At 39.7% G+C, this 14,659-nt stretch overlaps 1 protein-coding gene across 12 annotated transcripts in view; it reads right to left on the bottom strand.

The window, feature by feature from the left end:
• LPP (LIM domain containing preferred translocation partner in lipoma) overlaps window positions 1-14,659 on the bottom strand; it is a 693,621-nt gene that overhangs the window by 42,348 nt on the left and 636,614 nt on the right. The gene's annotated exons all lie outside the window — the stretch shown is intronic.

Raw genomic sequence — 14,659 nt, 5'->3', positions numbered from 1 at the left:
TCCATGTTCTTTCTTTTCTGATATATTGCAAAGACTATACCCAAGGAGATGTATAATAAAAATGATAGATACTTTATAGATCCATTTTTGCTTAGAGATGGAATTTTGAATTTTCCACTATGTATGAGTAAATATACTAACCTCTAAAATCCCTTGGTATCCAAGGTAATTATATTATTGACTAAAGAGAAGCTGGAAAAATACCCTCCTTTACTATTCAACTCCCTCATTTATTTTATTCTAGGGACAGATACTATTTCTTAAAGCGAACCAAAATTTTCCCTTAAAATAAAAAAATTCATAGAAAGCTTTTCTCCTAGGGAGAGGGATTATGTTTCAAAGCCCTCCCCCCTTTCCCCCATGAATTGTGAAGAGAAGGGGAGGAGGTATTAGTAAGTTGAATTTAAAGTAAAACAGATACTGACAAGTGAATGATATAAGCCCAGGACTAGCTGAAATTTAGGTAGGCCAGCACTTTGACTATCTGGTGCCTAAACTCAGATGACACAACTATTACTACAAACAGGAGGAAAAAACTTAAGTCAATAGTTAAGTATCTACCACCAAAGACAATGATTAAACATGGGAGGAAGACAGAGGAAACACATCTACAATGTAGTTTTGAAGTATGATAAAAAGTATAATAAAGTATGATGTCACTGATTAGCTTGGCAAATTAATAGTATTTAAGAACTTGACAAATAGGTGAAAATCTAAGACCCAACACTTCTCAGGGAAATCTTTCTTGCAGCATAATGTTTCTCCATATAACATTTCTTTTCTGTGCTCCAAGTCTAGAAAAGGGACATGTAGGACATCAAAGAGGAAGAGGGACCAGAGATATTTCTTTAATAATCTGATGCTTTGAATATTTCACCACAAAGATGCAAATGAATGAAATCCCAGGACTGACTGAGAAGGATGAAGTGTCTAGAGCCCAGAGGAGGGATATGCAAAGAACCATAGGATCTCTGAGATGAAAAAGCTGAGGGTTATCCAGCCCAACCAGATCATTTGACTGATGGAAACTGAAGCTTATGATGAAGTGGCCAGTTACACTGCTGGGTCGGAGCAGAGTGGCTGTCTGAACACGAATCTCAGGCCAATGTTCATCCCATTTCCACAAGACAGTAGTGGAAACAATGAAGTAAAAAGTGGCTGCTATAAGAAACAAAGGTATATGCCTAGTGATTCAGGTTGGTGTCACAGCCCCTCATGACAAACACCTGAGGCCCTTGGGACTGAAAAGAAGATGGATTTGACCCACAGATTCAATACTTACATCCTCATATTTTCCACTCATATAAATTAATGACTAAATCAAAAAAGAGACAGATAAAGGAGGTGGAGGTATATTTATAAAATGGAATATTACTCAATAACAAAAAGGAATAGACTGATGATACATTAGTACGGATGAATGGATAAATCTCACAAACCTGTATGCTGAATGAAGAAGCCAGATACAAAAATAAAATGGTATGATTCTATTTATCTGAATTTAAAAAAAGACAAATAATTTATGGTGACCAAAGTCTGAAAGTAGTTGCCTCTGAAGGTGGCAGGTGGGTAATGGCTGGAGGGAGTAAAGTGGGAACTTTCTGGGCTGATGTATGTAATTGTCAAATTTCATCAACAGTTTAGAGTCACCCACAGAGACACTCATAATCTGACTATTTTATTGCATGTAAATTATGCCTCTAATAAAAATGAAAAAAAGCAACAAATAATATAAATATTTAGATAAATGCTATAATATACTAATACATAATATAAAATATAAACAAAGTGAATAAATACATAAAATAGGAAAGAACATTAATTTTATAGCCTGTTTAACATAGTTAATGTCCTAGCTAGGCAAGGGTTTAACTCTCAGAGTGCAAAGAAAGAAACTAAAATTGTATTTTCCTTTTTTTTAAGGATGGACATCGTTAGAAAGGGCTGTTCTATTTCTTTACTGTCTTAATAGCTCCTATTCATAACTTAACCTTTTTTTCATAATGAGGTCTACAGCTCTTTCAAATAGCTTTTCAATCAACTCCCTACTTAGAAAAGTTAAAGAATAATTTCAGAAAAGGAAGGGATGCTTAAATTCATCTGGTTCAAATAACTGGGTGGCTGAGAAAACAAATTTGGAAAAGATGGGTGACTGTACTGGAAGAGGCGAGATAGAAGTTAGTTTTCTGTTTTCAGGATAAGCTCTTTTCACTGTAAGACACTGGCCCATGTGAGATGTCTTAAAGCTAACCTGCCTTCAGACACCCTGCTTTAAAAGCACTGTCACCAAGAATACTAAATGCATACAGATACAAATTATAGAGATTGCTTTTCAAATGTGTCTTCCATATGGGCTGACAAAAAGAATCCATAAAGCTTGTGACTCACAAGTACAGTTTATCATTAGGCTGGTCCTAATGAAGGACTTGTAGTATAGCCACAGCTCTGGTCCTCTCCTAATTCTCCTGACAGGTCAAGGTCAGTCAGAGGACCCCACAGCCCACAGTAACCCATGTGCTGGAACCTGGGCAGAAGGAAAGCAAGTCCCAGAGAGTGCACCATTTTCTCATGGAGTCTGGAAGCTGCCACATCAGACTGCTCCACCTTTAGTACAAAATGAGCCCAAGCTTGCTCTGGGTCCCTGAGCAAGGGTAGAAAAGGACATAACTGGATTCTGGAACAGGCCAAGATACTAGTCCTGGCTTGTGAAATTTCATATCATGGGCAAGTCAATTTACTGTATGTAGTTTCCCTATCTGTGAAATGAGAATAATAATGTCCCTTTGTGGAGCTGAGAGAACTAAATGACACAGAGGAAGTCAAATCCAGCCCTCTACAAATGCAGGGATTCATTGTTATAAGGAGTGGCATAACACCTTATAGCAATATGGAATAGGCAACATGGCCTACTCTCTCAACTTCAACATCTGGTCTTTAGTGTCTGAGAGGAAGACATGGTTGCATGCAGGTAAAACACAGTTGCACACTCAACTAGCCCTTGAATTCACAGATACTGGTTTTCAAATAGATAAGGGATGCAACAAGATCCAAACATATCACTCCCTGCCTCCACCAACAGCTGGGAAAAAGGAAGGGAATCTTGAATTTCTTAGAATATGAAGGAGTAGGAAAACATATGGTAAGGAAAAAAAAAATACCTCTGTCTAGTGATAAATCTTTATGTCTTTGGGTTTTCTAGGAACTAGGACTGGAATAATATCTGTCACCCTAAATTAACTTGATTGGTGCATTTTTCTCACATCTTACTTTTAAAGAAGGCATTTATAATTTCCAATTTGTGAGTAGTAAAACTAAAGTCCAGAAAAGTTAAGTACTTATCCTATATGGGCTGTACTACATTTATGTGGTGAGGCTGGGTTTTTTATTCAGGCCTGGCCTGTTTGATTCAATTCTATGACCCCCCCCCCCACTGTGACAATAACCCTTTTAGCAGATGTGTGAGCCCAGTCTTGACAATGATTACTACATTTATTGCTGGTCCTAGAAGTGACGTACAAAATGTTTGCTGGAGCCTTGGGGGCTCCAAGTGCAAAATAAACATCAGTTATCCTTCTTGACTTCATAAGGGAGTTGTAGGCCTTGAAATCTAATCTAGGGCAACAACTGACACTTGTAGACAGCTTTTAGATATTTAGATAAGACTCTATTAAAAGCACAAATAAAATCCTTTTCCCTGTTTATAAAACAGACTGTCCACCAGCCTCAGAGTTTAAAGAGAGTTTGTGTAGTCTAAATGCCTTTCCCTACTTGTAGGTGCAGCTAGGGTTTTCTTTCCTAAAGAATTTTAGGGAAACAAAGATCATCCTCATCAAGCTGTGAGCAGCCAAAGTGTGAGAGAGACCATTGCAAATTGTGGCTCCCATCCCCCAGCTTTAACTTCCAGAGTCTTACATGAGAAATCACATTTCACATTTTCAAATAGGGAATGAAAACCACTTCTGTGAAATGAAACTCCTTCCAATCTAAGGCTGTATGTTTTCAAGGAATAAAGTTCTTTCTAGAGTATTTTGAGAGAAAGAGGAGACAGCGATGGGGGAGAGGCTACAGAAGCCAAGCCTGTCTGTATGGCTCTGATCACGCCGAACATTTAGGATCTCCATAGCCTTACGAACCAACATGGCTTTAGGAATTTCAAAGTGTGAGTTTAAATCTCTCCCATTACCCAGAAGCAAACTTATGTCACCAAATCCTTTATTCTCCTAGAATCTCTCTTCTTTCATCTGTGAAATGTAGTCACAGTATATTCAACATGCTACTATGTTTTATTACTTAAAATAGTCTAGACTTATATAGAATGTAATATATATCTTATTAATATATTACTGTGCTACTACATTCTATTATTCAGTAACAGAATACTAAAATAAAAGAGAACATTTATTTTAATATTAGAATGACATTAAGTAATATTGGCAAGAATAGAATGATCAAATAGTAAAGTACTTGGTAAGCCATAAAATGTTAAATAAATATTGACCATCATTTGAAATTGTTACGCATCAAAAGCTACCTGACCAAAGAAGACTTGGAATAAGAATCACTAGAGACTGTGATTTTTAATAATATGAGTTTGCATAGGCTAATCTCTGGTCCACTTTCCCACACTAGATAGATGGGGAGATAAGGTCTCGAGGGTTCCTAGTCACAAAGCTAAAAGGACACAGTGTGAGGATTCAGGACTGGATCTTAGAGAACCAAACAAGGCTCTCTTCATTTCACTGCCACTCTTGACGTGAGCATCCCCTTCATGCTTTCTAACTTGTTCTTGTCAAGTTTTTAATTTTTCTCCAAGTAATGACAATATTTAGAAAGGCTGCTAAGGTGGAAATGATTCTGGAAAGCAGGGCTGCAGGCATAGAAAAAGCAAACAATGGCTTTAATACTCAGTCTCTGGCTATCAAACTGCAAACAGGGGAAATTTCAAGATTTGTCAAGAAATATGAACATGGTCAGCAGAATGGACTGAATTTCTCCATTGGTTATGAAAATGACTATCGTTCTTTCGCCTGACCAAAAGTGACCCCGATTTAGCTATGAGCACAAAGGACAGAGGTCTTGCCTGACAGTGAGAACAGCAACTCTGGAAATGAAGCAGGTGGCCCAGAGTCCTTCTCTGCTTTTCTCTAGAACAGTCTAGGAACAGTTACAAAACAGGGTCATGTCAGATTTTTATTGAAAAACATATTGTGAACATACACAGAGTATCCTGATTAAGGAGGGTGCAAACTCCTAATTCATTCACTAACCATAAAGAATGCAAGTATGTCAGCTTCCTCATCTGTAAATGATAAGGATTTAGATAGTATCTCTAACAGCCTATGCAGCTCTGAGAGTTTAGGATTTTATGCCTTATGAACACAAAGTTAGGCGACCAAGCTGGAAAGCCAGGAATTGAGTCTCATGGATCCAATGTGATTTTGTGGGAAGATACTGAAAAGATTGACTCTATCATTGGAAATATTTTAATTTCTATTCATTTGAGCTCTACTGAAAGTAACATAAACCATATATCTAGGTATTAAAAAGCAATAAAAAAATGTACCAATTAAATGTCTTATGAAAACCTAGGTGGTGCATCTAATAGAATTAAACAGATCCTGGAATCTAACTGAAAATTCATCAGTGCATTCATTTGTGCATTGAGCCTCTCCTGTGCGCAAAGGCTAACTATAAGCCCTGCAGGGATAAAGTGGGGAATGAGACCATGGATGCTGCCCTTGTCAAGTTGCTCACACAGAAACAATAAGAAGGAACTCCATACAGGAGTGGGGAATTGGCAGAACTGAAAAGTCATGAAACACCAAATGCTTATTGTCTAAGTCTAGGGCAAATATGAGAGCCCTAAGACTGTCACCAAGTATTGCTATAGAAATACGAACACAGAGGAATGTTTTGTGTTTGCCCTCCTCCGAGCTTGTAGACTAAAGAGAATGATCTTTTATTTTATGCTTAAAGGGACAACATCAAAGAGTTTAAAGCTCAAGATGTGGGGAAGCCAAAGCTCACACAAAGAGAAATCAAAACAGTAGTTTGGCAGTAGAAGCTTTTGATACATTTTTCTTTATTCTCCTGCTTCTTTAAAGAAAATTAAAATAAACATTTCATGGGGTTTTGACAAACCTAACATGACCCTACAGTTCTGGACAGAGTACCATATGACATTTACCTGAAGTAAAAGGCAAAATGGCCTGAAAGTATTTGTTCTAAATCCTGGCAGACAGGTGTTCACAAGATAGGTAACAAAGCTCTTGTTTTCTTTGCCAAAAATGAAAAGACATGCATAGGAACAAGGTGCACGTGGGAGACAATTATAATGGTTCCCCTATAACAGAAACCATTGTCCTTGCCTATGAAGACTGAGCAGAGGCTTGTCCTTGATTCAAGAACTGCTAGCTTATTGTAAACACCTCTCCTGTTAGGTAGGGATGGGCACAGACACCCTGCCTACAAGCTCTCCATTGACATCACTGTGGATGGAGTCTTTCCTCACAGTAGCAGATGTCCTTTCTTGCTGCCACCAAGGATGGCTGTTAGAGCTCCTTCTCACTTGCCTTATAGCTTATTTTCTAGTAGTGTCAGGACTCATGAATAATTAATTTATCTAACAGTGGATTAAATGAGTTTCCTTGTGGGCCAAGGGAGGCAAGTAATTGGTATAAGCATATGTGATAAAATGAACACAGTAAGGAAAATAAACTGAATCGGGTATGAATTGGTTCTGCCACCATCTCCTCTCAGGACTTTCAGTGAGGCAAAACCTTCTCTTGGGGTTGAGTTGTCTCATCTCTGAAAAGGGAAGGCTGAAATGAATTCTGTTAAGGTCTATGGATTGAAATACTCATTCATCTCTGAACTAATGGAACACAATCCATCAGTAATTTGGATGCTTTTCACACAGACTGTCACCAATCATTCAGATCCTCTCACTTGGTGTCCCAGGTGCTATGGCAAAGTTTAGGACTGCATTATCAGGTCCATAAGAAAAGTGTAATCTATCAACAGTCCTTCATTTAGGAAATAAATAGTTATGGAATATCAGCTTTCTGCATGGCCTTGTGCTAGGCACTGGGATTATAATGAACTGGGCAAAGAGGTTCTCTGCATTGCAAGAGTTCACCACCTAGTCAGGGAAACTGAGGAATTAAGAGATAAATTAAAATTTCAGTGGTGAGATTTATGGTAGATTACTTAAAAGTTATCTAGGATTAAAGATGAAAAAGCGGGTAACTCCCCTGGTGGGGAAGGCTGCTATCATGACATCTGAACAACTCAGATAATTAGCTGGAAGAACTCTAAGGAACCAGGTTCAAATATTTCATACTAGCATTCAAATTAGCACTGGACCTCAGGCCTAGAGTGGAAGGATGAAAACCAACAAAACAAAATCCCCATTCCGAAACAAATAAAAACAAAAAATGAAAACAGAAATCAACTTAATTAAAAAAATTGGTTTGATAAAGGGCGAAGACCTACCATAGAACACTGATAGTATATTTCTATAGGTTCCTGCCACTTGACATGAGGACACGTATCATCATGCTGACAAGAGAACAGGGTGTGTACAGAGACAGGTAAAATTCAGGCCAAGGGCAGGAAAGGTACTTGTGGGATCAATATAAAAGGCTATATAGATATTTGGCTGACTGGACATTTTTTAATCTAAGTGTTTAAAAAGAGGGGTTTGTGGAGGATTTTGGTTTTAATAATGAGATCTTTGTTTTATTCTTTCTAAAGTGAGCAAAACAATAAATTGTCACTCTAACAAAATAGTGATACTTTTAATAATAATGTAAACCATATAATATAAACATAGATATCAAATAGACCCAGCAAAATACATGTATAAACATACTTTTCTCTTCCAGATGAGAAGAATTACAATACATAAACAGTCTGCATGAAAAGAATTAGCAGCACTTTTCTGGGATATCCTCAAATGGACAGATTAAACATCTTCATAATTTCTTGGGCTCTTGGGGATTAATTTACTTCATCGTGGTTCATGGTTGTAGGAAGGACTCTAAAGAAAATAAACGAGTTTGAGGCTGGCTGAGAGTATAAAGTGGCTGGATTTGTAAGTGAAGACATTTTGCTTAGTGAAATCTCTCATCAGATAAACTGCCAAGGCTCCAACAGCCCTTCAAGAACAGACAAACATGTTCAAACCAGTTTTGCCTGCAGACACAGTGATGCTAATTGCTTTGCCCAGATTCTCTTGAACCTTCCTGCATGCAGAAGCACACAAATAGTCAAGCTGTATACAGTGCCTCTAGGATCCAACTCTCCACCTGTGGAAAGGAATTCAAGTTTCAACTCTATCTCGCTGCCACAGGTTTGCTTTGAGCCTAATTATCAACTAAGTTTGATGACAACGTTACTGGCTCCAGGGCCTTCTTGTTCCTTCCAAGCAAAACAAAAAACAAACTCCTGAAGCAAGACCTGAAATGTACTACAGGGAATCCAGGATCAGTGATGCAATTCCAAACGGGGCCTGGTCTCTTCTTTATCTATACATCGGTAGCTTCCCTGGGGAGCCTGTCTCCATAAGCGTGGACCAGCTTTGACAAATGTTTACTGACAAACATCTATTATTTTAATAGTAATAATCATTTGCCATCATTTGCTGATGTACAGCTAACAACATTTTCATAGGCATTATCTCACTTAATGGCCACAACTCTGTAAGGAAAACATGCAGAGCAGAGCTTGTTAACTTTAAGTAGGTGAAAGTTTACAATGCTGCAGGTGGTAAAATTGGGAGCAAGAGAGCCAGGGTTATAGACCTGTCACATGCAGGTTCCCCTCCAGTCCTTCTTCTATGAAAAAAGTTGGTTCTGTTAGCCACTTGGACAGTCCAGACCCAAAAGAACCAGGACCCCTTTACCAGCTTTCTTGGGACTCCATGGAAGGAGTCCTAAACTATTTCTTCAGAGTGTATTACCTTCAAAAGAGCTGACCTTGACAACATGCAAATCCATATAACTCTGAAATGGGCTGCCCTGTGAAACGGTAGCTCCCTACCACTGAAGATGTTTAAGCAGAACCTTGGTAACCACTGACTTGGACAACAGCAGAAGGGACTCCTTCACTGCATAAGGCTTTTCTAAATACTATCTGTTTAGAATACCATAAGGTGTAGTGTTAGGCAGCTTTCAATTGCTGCCTAACATTCTTAGTGGCTTAAAACAGCATGTGTTCATTATCTCATGGTTTTTGATGGTCCATGCATAGTTTTTCTGGGTCCTCTGCTAAGTCTCGTAGGCCGTAATTGAAATGTTGGCTGTGAAGCATTCTCATCTGGAGGCTTGACTGAGGAAGAATCTGTTTGTAAAGGAGAGTTGATTTGTGATGCAAAAGAAACAATCCAGGACAACCACAGAACATGAATAGGTTCCTGGACTCTGCAACAAACTTGACACAAAATGCTGAGCCTCTTACTCTAATAAGATGGATCAACGTGTCACTTACCATCACTGAATTATACAGGTAGATACACAGACCTCTGGGGTTTGCCCAGAAACAACCTTCTTCACTGTTTCTCAAGTGTGTGTGTTCACTGGGAGAAAATGATATTTAAACTCTGGGGGGGTGGGGTGTGTCTGTGCACATACACTAGTTTTTCAGCCTTTTAAGTTTAAAAATGCTTTCATAAGCACAATTCTATATTCTTTACCTTTAGTGTCAAACCTTAGATGTGTCCAAAAGTTCCAAAAGGCTTCTGTTTTCCTGGTGTGTGGAATTTACAAAAAGTATGCATTTTTTTCCCTTCACATACATTAGTCACTATATATATATATATATATATAGATTTTTTTTTTCCCTGTCTTTTTGCTATTTCTTTGGGCCACTCCCTTGGCATATGGAGGTTCCCAGGCTAGGGGTCTAACCGGAGCTGCAGCCACCGGCCTACGCCAGAGCCACAGCAACGCGGGATCCGAGCCGCGTCTGCAACCTACACCACAGCTCACGGCAATGCCGGATCGTTAACCCACTGAGCAAGGGCAGGGACCGAACCCACAACCTCATGGTTCCTAGTCGGATTCGTTAACCACTGCGCCACGACGGGAACTCCAAGTCATTATATTTTCACAGAGTTCATTCATACCCCTGACATGTATATGTGACGATTTACATTTTCTGAAATTTCATAACATGTCTTTTAATCTTCAAAATATTCCTGTGAATCAGGGAGGGCAAGAGTTACTTTTATCTTACAGAAGTGAAAATTGAGACATTAAGGCATTTTCCAGGGTCATAGGATGAGTAAACAGCAAAACTGGGGTGAGAATTCAGGTCATCCAAGTGCCAGGCATGAATTTTTTCCAACCTGGTATTACTGCTTCAGATAATAGGAATTCAGGTGTTGACTCTGCCATTTTTAGCCATGTGTACTTGGATTTTTCACTTCACTGCTCTGAGCATGCTTCCTTATTAGAAAAATGCAGCTGATACTATCTGAAGTTTGTACCTCACACAGTTGTTCTATGGATCAAATGAGAAAATGTGTGAAATTTCTACTAGAAAATATTAAATAGCTGTAGGAGAACATCATAACTAGAGATGTGGGGCATACACATGGGTCTTGGTAGGGGGGTGAGTGGCTCTCAATAGAAAGAAATGGTTGAGATGATGTGAAGGTAGAATGAGGCCACAGGAACTGGCTGGATCCACAGTAAAATGACCTTCAAAAAGCTTCTGTGAAGGAGTGGAGGGATGCTTGAGTCTGTGAGACAAGGACCATGAGTCTGATATTCTGTAAGAGGTGGGAAGGAATGGTGATTAGAAGGGAGAGAAGGGAGGTAGAGAGGCTGCAGCTTGTGTTTAGATGTGATATGAGAACGGTGAAAATTAGAGAAGGCGTCTAAAAACTGGCTTCGATGAAAGATAATTGCGTCTAGGAAAGGGATATCCTCTTTGTTTCTAATTTAGCCAGCAAATATAGAATCCCCTATGTGCTAGGCACTATGGAGGATGTAGAGATCAACAAGAGGTGACTGCCATCCTCAAAAGTTCAATCGGTGGGAGAAAGAGACCAGGTGAAAATATAGGTCTTTTGAGAAAAAAGGAGTATTATAGTCATATTCCGATGATAAAATACACACAACATATACACAATCTATAGATACATATTATTTATATATTATACAATATATAACATCACATTAATAATAATATAATCATTAAGTGTTTATAGGGTACCAGCCCTTGTGTTGAACACTTAACAGGTATCATGTCATGTAATTCCCACAGCAACCCAAGAAGATACCCATTTCTCTTATGATCTTTGATATAAAGATGAGGTCACTGAGGCCCAGGGAAATCTATTAACCTGCCTGGTCTCAGGACTGGGATGGTTGGAGCTAGGATTCTACCTCCACCCCAAGCTGTCTGACTCTGGATTGCAATCCTTGGTCCCTTCTCTTCTGTTCTCCCTCTTCCCTCAGGCTTATTCTCCTCTCAGCACTTATTATCTTCCCAATATTCTACATAACTTACAATTATTTTGGTTTTTTCCTCCCCCTCAAATGGAAGCTCCTACAAGGGCAGAATTTTATCTCTTTTGCTCACTGTTGTATCCTCCATAACTAGAATAGTACCTGGGCCCAGGTATGTCCTCAATAATATCTGTGGAGCAGATAAATGAATAAATGTTAAAAGATCACATTATCCTACTTCATCTTACTGTGAGTCTCATAGCTAGGGGAAAAGGTGGCCAGATGGAAACATTTGGAAGAAGAATGAGAGGTACCGTGAAAAGGTAGACAGAGAGGATAGCAGGAGAATGGAAAAAGTTATGTAGATAAAGAAACACTGAAAGCAGGTGGTGGGGAAGCAGATGGGAGGAACAGGGGTTGCTTGCAGGTCAGTGAGGAAAAGGACGATGAGAGAGATTTACAGTCCACATTCCAGCAGGCACTCAGCTCAGGACGCGCTCAAAGCTCTGAATTCCCTCACGTAATGTTGTTACATGGCTGGAGAAAGGAATCTCCCCCACCCCACCATTTGGCTCCCGCCATCATCTCCTCCTCCTACTGAACTGCAGAACTTCCAGTATTTTCTTCCTCTCTACTCCTCTCCTGATGTAGGAATTTCAGCCAGCTCAATCTACCACTTCATTTTGTGCTGCTGATAACCTGACTGCCTGAACATCACTCATTAAGTCTTTTACCAAATACAAAATTGAGTAAGACTGGTCTTATCCCCTTACCCGAGATTCTGACTCAGCTGTGCAGAACTACCATGTGATGCAAGTAGTCATGTTTTCCTCTTAAGTTGCTGCCCTTTGGTTTGTACTATATATATATCTCAACAAGGAAATAGTGTGTGGGGTGATCTGCTGAGGGGTGGGAAATGATCTTCCCACAATAATGTGTCTGGGTAATAGTTTGTTTATGTCACTATTATTCTAGCCTTGTTTCAGAAGAACATCCTGGATGTCTGCCAGATCTGAGTTACAAGTGCTAGCTCTATTATTCCCTTACTTTGTTATCTGGACCGGCCATAAATCTTAGTTTCCTCATTTGAAAATAAAGATGGTATGGTAGGGGAAGTGGGAGTTAGATTTTGAAGTTTCAGACAACTCTACTATTCCATCACATTGTTAATAAAATTTCTCAGATATCTTATATAATCAATCTCTTTTCAATAGCCCCAGTCAATGAAACATCTTGCTCCAGATTTCTGCATATGGTTTCTGCCACTTCTTCATATACCTATTCAATCAGTAGTCTTTGAACAACTTTGGTGTATGAGGAATTAAGCCTGCCCTAAACCTGATTAGAAAGGGAGTGAGAGGAGATGAGATGGGACCCTACCATCATCTCAAGCAATTTCGTATCTAGTAGGAGAGACAAGGCACATTCAACTAAAAAAGAACACAAGACAAAATGTGGTTGAGGATATTTTAAGAGAATCATATTAAGTGAAGTAAGTCAGAAAGAGAAAGACAAATACCATATGATATCACTTACATCTGAAATCTAGTGTAGGGCACAAGTGAACCTATCTACAGAAAAGAAACAAACTCATGGACATGGAGAACAGACTTGTGGTTGCCAAGGGGGAGGGGGAAGGAGTGGGATGGACTGGGTGTTTGGGGAAAGTTCAGAGGAAAGGACTGTCACTTTCAGCCAAGACAGTCATGGCAATACTTTTCAGAAGAAGAGGTATTTGAGTTGGATCATAAAGGACAGGACATATGCTAGTGGTAGTGACGATGATGGTAGTGGTGGTGGTGATGTTGGTGATGGTGGCAGTGAAGAAATTCCAGGCAGAGACAATAGTACAAACAAGGATGCAGTGATGGGAAAATCTATTGCTGGTGTGAGGGGAGTATGAAGGGAGTTAGGGAACATGGAGTTAGAAATCAGATCATGGAGGATCTAGAATCCCAGTCTAAGATAAGCAGATATTATGATAGATATTATTTGACATTGCACATGAAGGCATATTCCTATTTGCATGCAGTTTTCTGCCTATTAAAATGTCTGTCCTAACACACATTGATCAGGTAGGACTAATAGGGCAGAACTTTCCGGATGAGACTTTGAACTAATTACTAATGGAAGTTAATGGGGCAAGAGTCTACAATGAGGACAGCAAGGTGTCTTCAATAAGTAAATCTGCAGAAACCAGAGAGTATTTCATTAGTGCCCCTACCTGAACCAAGTACAATTTGGATGTATTCCAAAATGGCAAAAAACCCCTCCATCTACAAGATAGAGTTGCTCTCTCTCAAGAGGTTACCTGTCCACTGGAGAGTTAGGAAATATTTGCAAGTGTACTGTTCTCTCCAGTCAGGTCTCTGGCAGCTGCTTCTGAATCAGAATAAGTGACAGGCTATAGAGTATGAGCTGAACTCCATGTAGAGCGGCACATGAAGACCCAAGGGAGGGGAGGGTGAGAGGAGATGCTGAGGGGGTGGAGAGAGAAAAGAAAGCTAGGTATGATTATGTCAGCGGGTAGCCTAGGTAACCAGAAAACATCTTGTATATTCTGCTTGAGAGTTCAGTGGCACATGGAGGAAAAACGTGCCCTACCTCTGTCACATCAACAGCATGGGAACAGGATATCTCTGTGCCTCAGCCAAGGGAGCAGAGATTTTCAAGGCCCTTAAATCTCTGGCAAAAAAAGAAATATATTGAGTTGCAATGTGTGTGTGTGTGTGTGTGTGTGTGTGTGTGTATGTATTTGAGGGAGTGTGGTGGTGAAGAAAGCTCTCATAATTAGAGGGAGGTATTGTGAAGGTCCCAGAGTATTGGGGTTACCTAATTCTGAAGGCAGCATCCTATCAACTCAAGGGTTGAGTGGATATCCTACAAGAAGGGGCTCAACCCAACTCTCCAGAGACAGGACATGGAGACATTTTATTTGGCAGACTAGAGAGTTCTGAGGGAGAGAGAGAGAGCAATGGACTTTGTAGGTTCACTAAAGATCATGATAGGAGTGTCCATCATGGCTCAGCAGTAATGACTCTGACCGGTACCCATGAGGATGAGGGTTTGATCCCTGGCCTTGCTCAGTGGGTTAAGGATTCAGCATTGCTGTTAGCTGTGGTGTAGGTTGCAGATGCTGTCTGTGGCTGTGGCATAGGCTGGCAGCTGCAGCTCCCATTCAACCCTTAGCTTGGGAACTTCCA

This window comes from Sus scrofa, chromosome 13 (assembly GCF_054392235.1).
Source record: "Sus scrofa isolate SSC_HxYL_T2T_F1_AM1 chromosome 13, Sscrofa_HxYL_maternal_Yorkshire_Landrace_v2.0, whole genome shotgun sequence".
NCBI classification, from domain to species: domain Eukaryota; kingdom Metazoa; phylum Chordata; class Mammalia; order Artiodactyla; family Suidae; genus Sus; species Sus scrofa.
Note: the sequence above shows the minus strand (reverse complement) of the source record. Positions and strands in the feature narration are given on the sequence as shown.